This window comes from Vitis riparia, chromosome 19, assembly GCF_004353265.1.
Source record: "Vitis riparia cultivar Riparia Gloire de Montpellier isolate 1030 chromosome 19, EGFV_Vit.rip_1.0, whole genome shotgun sequence".
Classification (NCBI taxonomy): Eukaryota; Viridiplantae; Streptophyta; class Magnoliopsida; order Vitales; family Vitaceae; genus Vitis; species Vitis riparia.
The window spans coordinates 3400417-3408878 of record NC_048449.1 but is presented as its reverse complement, the minus strand read 5'-3'; the positions used below and the strand labels follow the sequence as shown (position 1 = coordinate 3408878).

Genomic DNA, 8462 nt, shown 5'->3' with positions numbered 1-8462 from the left:
TTAGACATTGTACTTGCCTTCAGGACAGATGTTGCCATAAGGATACGTCGGACAATTGCAATAGATGAGAGGACAGAAGTAATCATTACAACGGTCATAATAACAGCAGCCACACGAAGATGAGTTAGCTCCTGAAAGAAGCAAAACAATTGAGGAAATGCAGATATATATCCATAGTTCCCAAATATAAGGGATTGGTTAATTATGGCAACTTACCCTTCCAAATACGCTGTAATATGGTCATGTTCACCAATGATGGGGAGATGGCATCATCCCCAATCCATCCAGCTGAAAGCAAAGAAGAGAATAGATTTAGCATCAAATGCCATTGATAACCATTCACACATTCAATAAAATAAAATGAAGAAATTTGATATCGTCAAAGATGAACAATATGCTTGAATTTACTCAAGTAAAAGACATACATGGGACATGAAGTAATAGCACATTTAAAGACTTGAAAACATAACAAGGTCTCCAGTTCAACCATCCAGAGGATTTATAGGAAAGAAGTGAATGTGCCAAAAATGCCCATACAAGTGACAGCAATAAACTATTAAATTGAGTTTTCATGGTCTACAGTTGCCACACGGCAAATAAGCAGTAAATAAACAGTTCACAAAGCAACATGCAATCAACCATTAATTGATCCATCCATGTTTTATGTAAAAACATGTCATAACAAATATTTATAGAATAAGTATGACTATAGTAGGAATGTAGACATGGATCAGTAGAAAGCAACATATAAGATAGTTGAGAAGTTAGAGATCGTCCCAGTCAAGGACATCAGCTCAGATATTCCTCAAGTTTAAAACATTTCCAGGACAGGAGAAAGGACACATGATAACATGTAGCAGAAGAATAAAAAAGTGAAAAAGGATTCGTGTGGAAGACTTGAACTAGCTGAAGTTTTGTCAGGTTGAGTGGCTCATTAGATAATATCACAATGTAATCCAACTTAAAAAGCATACCAAGTGCCAATGTTGATATGCATATTCTATCCCACAGTTATACACCTACAAAAGATAGAAATTCTATTGTGGTGGACAGGACACAGTTTTAAATTTCTTAGATACTTTACAAATTTCATACATAGATATCTTGCTTTTCTTCTTCCACATATAGGTTAATGCCAAAATATAAATATGGAGTGTATGTTCCTATTTGTTAAATTATATCCTCACAATATGAATACATTTATCATATTATACTTCCCAATGGTCATCCAATGTCACATCATTATTTTGTTCCCCAAGTGTAACAAATTCTGAAGACATAGTCCCAAAGGCTTGTATTTCAGACTAACACCCAATTCCAATTGGATGTTATAAAATGGAATGTCACAAAATCAACAACTCCCATGCTTGAGATACAGTGATTCAGAATTGTATTGCTATATGAAATAAAGCTGTCTGAGAAGCAAGGAAATATGGCAGCTAAACATTAAGATATCTAAACAGCTTGTAAACACACAATGGAGAGCAGTTCAAAAATTTAAAACAGAGATTGCTGAAAGTATTTCATGAGCATCCTAGTTTCACAAACAGAAGCCAGATGAAGATACACAAGCACCCAAATTTGTGTTTCCAAAACAGCCTCCAAGGAGAAAACAGTAAAAGGCTATTAGTTCCCACCTTTTAAGTAGTAAACATTGTGACTGATACTATGAGAACATTGAAGAGAATAACTGTTATCCATGGCATTCCAGAAACAAAATGCCGAATCATCAACAACCAAATCACCGATAAAAAACAGTGGCAAGATTCCTCCACAAACAATCAATACTGGCCATGACTTTGCAATGTCAGCCATGTATCTCTGCAAATACAACACACAGGTGATGAATTTTCAAGCTGTAGAATGCACAATATGCATATATGTCCAAAAGCAAGATAAAAATATTAAAAAAAAACAAGGAGGAATAATATATCTACAAATTCTACGTGGAAAATGATGATCCTATACTGTAACCTCTTTGTCAGGACCAATGGGTTGATGGGAGTGTCTGACATGCAGCCACTAATTGAGTGATATGGACAGTAGGTCTCCTCAACATTTCTATTGTTATAGGCTGGTTCAATTGGATGATATGGTGGGTACATGCATGTGTAACTTGAGGAGCATACCAATAAGCTAGAACTATTAACAATTAACTCCATCCTGTTTTAAGACAAAAAAATGTGGATTGCAGGTTTTGTCCATAGGATATAAGAGTTAAAAATCTGAAATTTTCTCTCATTAACACTCTGTATGCTTGACAGCAGCAACACAAGAAAAAACAACACAAGTTAATATAGGCAGAATCCTTCACTCTTGCACATGGGCGCATAAAGAGATGGTTCATAATTTCATCTTCTATCTATGAATCGATAATGGTTGCTGTCACTTTGGTAGATATTGTGGGCTTATATGGCAACAGCTTAAGCTTCTACAAACTTAATAGCATAACATGGTATCAAAGCTATAATTAGCTAGTAGTATCTCCAATCTGTAATCACTAATTTGTCTGTCCACATGCAGGTGTAGGACCATATGTGTGGCAGGAGCCTAAAAGCTTAAGCTCTTAGAAATTTGGCATGTTAACAGATGCCTAAAACAGAATTGACATGTTTAAATCAGATGGACAGTACTAGGACCTTTCTCAAAATATTAAGTGGCAATTTCAAGCAAAATTTAATACAGATTCAAATTACATAGATTAGTTTGTAAATTATCCTTGATACTTCTACAAGAATAATGACTTTAAAGAAGTCATATGGGCAAGGCATACTCAACCTTTAAGACAGATGACCGAGAATTGATAGACCGATGAATGGATTTGTCTATTACAATGTCCTCATTGATTTTCACTCCACCCATCTGCTGCCAGTGCCGCAAAGACATATTTGATGCACGAGCAATAAATTGGCAGCTCCAGAAAACTGGAAAACAGAAAGGATTAAGAAACAGAATACTTAAATCTACCCATTAATGTTGAAAAACAAATATATTCATGAACTGAAATAGTTTCTACCTTTCAGAATATTATGTGTATGAACGTGCAAAAGTACATTTATGCATTTTCAAACAGTTAGAACATTGAACATGATTTGAAACTAACAATACTCAGAACACAATCAAATTCAGTTACCATTAACACTGGGAAATATGACAGGATAACAAGGGCCTTGAAGTTGAAGAGAGGTGTTTCTCATATCTGGAGTAAGGAACTCAAAATAATCATAATTCCTGTCAATCCAGTCATCCATTGTTAGATGGATATCTCCCTCTGGATAATCACAGACCCAATTTAGTGAATCTTCCGAGGGGATAGGGCATTCCATCAAGCAGATGCTCCGGGCATTGGACAGCTTGAATCCGCTGTTCTTCAAACCACTTTGGTAACTTGATTAGGATTAACCCAGTATCTGAGTTCTAATTCCCGAAGGTTTCGTTTTGCATGCCGGTTACCACAAACATTTCCTTCGTAGTCCAACCCAAAAGTTAGCCTGGAAAGATAATGCACAACCACTCACAATTGTGAAAAAAAAATAAAGGGAAAGGAAGCGAGAAATAGTACACTCATCCACTTAACTGCTAGTGCAATAAATAGATAAAGGTTAATGCCATTGTCCTTTTAAACTTGATCGATTTTGTTTTGTCAAAGGCAGAGGCACATGCACAACATATTGTAAAGCAACCAACTGGGCACCATTTTTGCTTAATGTTAACAAAGAAGATACCAATCGACTGCAAAATCATGGCTAGACATTCGCACACTTTTAGTAGTCAGGATTTGAGAAAGAGAGGCAATCAAATATCCATATATTTGAAGAGATAAAGAACAACTAGTAAATGAGGCAATGAGGAAAAGCCCATTGTAAAAATCACAATCAGCAGCAGTATCTTTAGCAGAAAATATGGTGTAAAGGATTTCCAAAGAAATGACCTGCAGACAGCTTGGTTGGGGAATTTGCAATACATTGATTTCATATATCTAACACTAGCACATGCCTCTAAAAACAACCTAACCATGTATGAAAAGCATCGCCTGTTCACCCCATATTACTGAGTTTTCCCTCCTCACTGATCACCTTGTACACTCACTCTGAAGATGAATAGAAATAGCTCATAAGGGTAGAGGACATAGTAGTAATACGTGGAATTAGATCAACCAGGGCTTGCAGTCCCATATGGTTCTGTGCTATGGGATCTATTTCAGAATTCAACTCCTTCTGAAGTTTACTGAGATGTGAAATTTTTATAGCACTTGATGTGGTGGACTCCCTTTTTGAGGGAATACCCTAGTCTCAACAACCTTGGACAACAAGGCATGGCTTTACAACCACTTAGCTTGAATGACAAGTGTGGTGATTCTTTCTGCATTCAAAAGAACTAAATGGGAGTAGTTTACAAATTTGCATCCTAACATTTTCTTTTTTGATGGGCAAATGAGAAAATATATTAAAGTGTCTAAGAGGACACGTAGCACAATACACACGAAGTATACAAAAACACCCAATGTAGGCGTGAAGGACAAAAAAATAAACCTTCTCTTTCCTTTAAGCTCAACCAATTTACAAAATCTATCATAGTCATTGTGTGGTTCTTTATATGCGCTCTAACCAATCCAAAAAAGTATACATGAAATTGGATTTGATTGCTCGTTTGAACTACTTAACATCATTAAAAGACTTCTTGTTCCTTTCTTTCCAAGAGCCCAAAATAAGCACATGGGAGCAGCCTCCATGTTTTTTTCTTTTTTTTTTTGTTTCTTTCTTCTCCATGAAAGAGCCATGTCAACCCAACAGGTTACTTCTAACTGAAGAATGCATCACTTAAACCACTCCCAAGAGAAAAAAAAACCAGCTGAACCACTCTAAAGAGAGAAAAAACTAGCTGCCACAACATACTTGCTTTGGAACAATACAGAAGCAAGTGATCTGTTGTTTCCTCCGAGCCTTTGAACAAACAACACCTATTTGACAAAGTCCACCACCTCCTTTTGAGCTGGTCTAAAGTTAGAATTCTACCTCAAGATGCTTCCCAGGCAAAGAAACCGACCTTCATTAGTGCCCAAGTGCTCCATACTACACTACCTCGGAAAGGCTCTTTATCTCCCCTAGAGAAGGATGAAAAATTTGTTGCTCGTGGACTCATTCCATCTCAATTTGTCCTTCACTTTCTTTTTAAATGACAACAAATGTAATTTCCAAAAGAAAATCTCCATTTCATCAAGCTCCCAATCATTAAATTGCCTTGAAAACCGGGGGCTCTAGCCACCCCCTTCCCCAACCAGCTCCCATGCCTCTGCTAACCATCCATCATTGTTAGAAGCAAAAGAGAATATACTTAGGAATGCTTCTTCCAAGGTTAAATCCTCGCACAATAAGTACTTCCATAAGTTAAGCCTTCTCCAATTCCTAACTGAAAAGTCAGACCTGCTTTTTATACTCTCCCATTTGTTTCTGATGGTTTTCCACACTCTTACTCAATATCCTTCTCACTCCTCTCAACCACCACCCCTTTTCATCCTCTCTCAACTTCCCTATTATGATTTTTTTTCCATAAGGATTCCCTTTCTGTAGCAAATCTCTGGTTCTACTTACCAAACAAAGCCTTGTTTTAAGACATTGAGATTGCAAATTCCCAAGCCCTTGTCCTTTTCCCGAGTGAACTATGGTCCAATTTACTAAATGGGATCTTTTCTCTGACATGCCACCTTCCCATAAAATGTCTCTTGGATCTTTCCAAGTCTTGAAATGATGAACAAGGATATGAAATAAATTGGGAAGGCTTTATAATGTGCTTTTGATTGGGGCAAATCTCTCTTCTTTAGAAAGGAATTGCCTCTTCCTCATCGCTAGTCTTTACTAAATCTCTCTTCCACTACATCCCACACCTTGTAAGATTTATGAGAGGCTCCCAAGAGAGAACCAAATAGGAAGTGGGCAGCTTCCCTATTCTACGCCCCAACACCGAGGCTAATTCCTCCACATTAGCTACTCTCCTACTAAGAAGTATGCTACTTTTCCAAATTAATTTTTAAGCAAGATTTCATCTCAAACAACATAAACACTCAACTCAAATATCAATTTTGATATGGTCAACCAAAAATAGACTAAAAACTTCAAACTTGTAACTAACACAAATGTCATGTAAACTCTTAAACCTTGAACTAGCAATAAACTTAAAATCTTCCCAAAAAACAACCAATGTTTTAGAGTTCAAACCAATGACCAAATTATTACTTGAGACCTTTTAATAGCCGAAAACTCCAACATTCCCCAAATACAAGCAGCCATCTCTGGAACCAGAACTAGAAATCATCCAAATCACTCTATCTGCTAATTACTAAGTATATAAGGGGAAATAAACAAAAGAGCAAATTGCTAGCAATCAACGCTTTCAAGTGGTCCTAGTTCAGCTGTCAAGTTTGTTCAAGCCTGAACTAAAACCGGGGTTCAAGTATGCATGTATGGACTTTTCCTTTTATTTAATAATATTAACACAATCTCAGATACTGTTGCACTATTGCAAGGGCATGACTCACCCTCACCTTAAAAAGCCTATTAAAAAAAACCTTATATATGAATGTTGCAATCATATAGACAGTAAAAAAAAAAACATGTGAATCACCAGCGTATCAAAACAACATTAGAACTTGAAAAGAAAACCAAATGGAGATTTGGGCATTCTAAAGTCCTGAAACCGGGGGAAAAAAATCTAACATTCAAAAGATAGTTTTCTTTTATTTTCTGTAATTCGGAAAACAAATGGAACACATGAAAATAAAGTATACCCATTTAGACTATAAGAAAGTAAGGTGTAAGTGCTACTTGTTCATAACCTACTGGGTTTCCCCTGATTGAATCACATCCATTTGCTTTCAGAGAAAACTAAGTAAATGGAGGGGAAAAACATAATTTAATCTTTCCTCAACCAAGCAAAATTGTTCTATTAGGGCCCCCCAAAGGCAGGTTCTTGTTTGTTAAAGACACAACGGATTCAAAATTTTATTTGTTTTTTTTTTCCTTTTCCTATATTTTCTCAGCAACATCAAAACACAACAAAATAAAGAACTACAGGACAAGACCATACATAACGTAGGCAGTGTTTAGTTATAGGCTACCTCAATGGGCTTCCTACATTTTCTCAGCAAATCAAAAGAGATCAAAATAAAGGGCACCCATAAGTGGAACAAGAGCACATGATGCGGCAAGAGTGTAGTTAATTACCTCAATGGTTTCCCACATTTCCTCAGCTACCAATCATCAAAATGCATGAAAATAAAGGATAGCAATTTACAGAACGAGAGGATACACGATGTGGGTACTATCTTTTGCGGGTTACCCCAATGGGATTCCCACATTTTCCCAGCATCCAAACACCAAAATACAAGAAAATAAAGGACACCCATGTACAAAACAAGAGCAAGCATGATGAGGGTAGCGCTTGTTTGTAGTTTACCTCAAAGGGTTTCCCTTGTTGAATCCAAAGCTGGAGTTAACAATCATAGCAACCCAGAAGGCAATGAACAGAACAAGAAAAGCAATGTCCCTGCATTTCCTGTTGTGCCTTATGATTCCTCCCATTTGTGTACTTCCATCACTTGATGGGTACCTCCCAATCACTGCCCCCAAAGGACCCCTCATCTTCCTCCTCTGAACCCAACTCTAGACACAGAAAAAGATCTTTGCTTTAAGAGAGAGAGTAAAAAAGAGGGCATACACAGAAAAGCTGCCCCTAGTGGAAGAAGAGAGTGTTAATCTAGGAGCGTGTGAATGGGGTTATGGAGCCAAACATAAAAATATAGAAAAATCTAATTAATTTAATAGTTTGTTTTGTAAGATTTGGACAAAGATATTCTTTAATAAATTATTTGGGTAGTAATTTTCAGAGTTCATGTCAGTCAGGTGGCTTGGATGAATGTTTTTGAGTTGGCAGCTACTCATTTTCCTAATAAAATTCTTCATTTAAATCAATCCCTTAAGTTCTAAAAAATTAACTGATTTTCTAGAATAGTTCTTATTTTCATATCAATATATTAATATATTTTATTATAAAAATAATATGACGATAATAATTTTAAAAACCGTTTTAATTATAAAAATAAAAAATTTTAATTATTAAAATACTATAAATATTTTAAAAAATTATATATTTTAAAAATATTTTCATCTAAATCTTACCATAGTCCTCATTTTTAGGCAATTTAAAATATTTTTAATTATTATTTGAAATGAAAGAAATTATTAGAAGCACACGTAAAGATAAATATTTAAATATTTTTTAAAAATTATTATATATATATATATATATATATATATATATATAAATTATTTTGCTATGATTGTGAAAATTTAGTGCTTTAACTCTGCTTTTTATGTTATTTTCTTGTTATAGAAAATAATCTTCTTAAGGATCATGTCAAAAAGTGTGGGCGGCGAGCCGAGCTCAGCCGGCTACTAAAAAATGAG

The 8462-nt window shown here is 35.6% G+C and overlaps 1 pseudogene; it reads right to left on the bottom strand.

Annotated features, from left to right (window-relative positions):
* Positions 1–1640: 1640 nt before the first annotated feature.
* LOC117909079 lies at positions 1641–7757 on the bottom strand (annotated as a pseudogene).
* Positions 7758–8462: the final 705 nt, after the last annotated feature.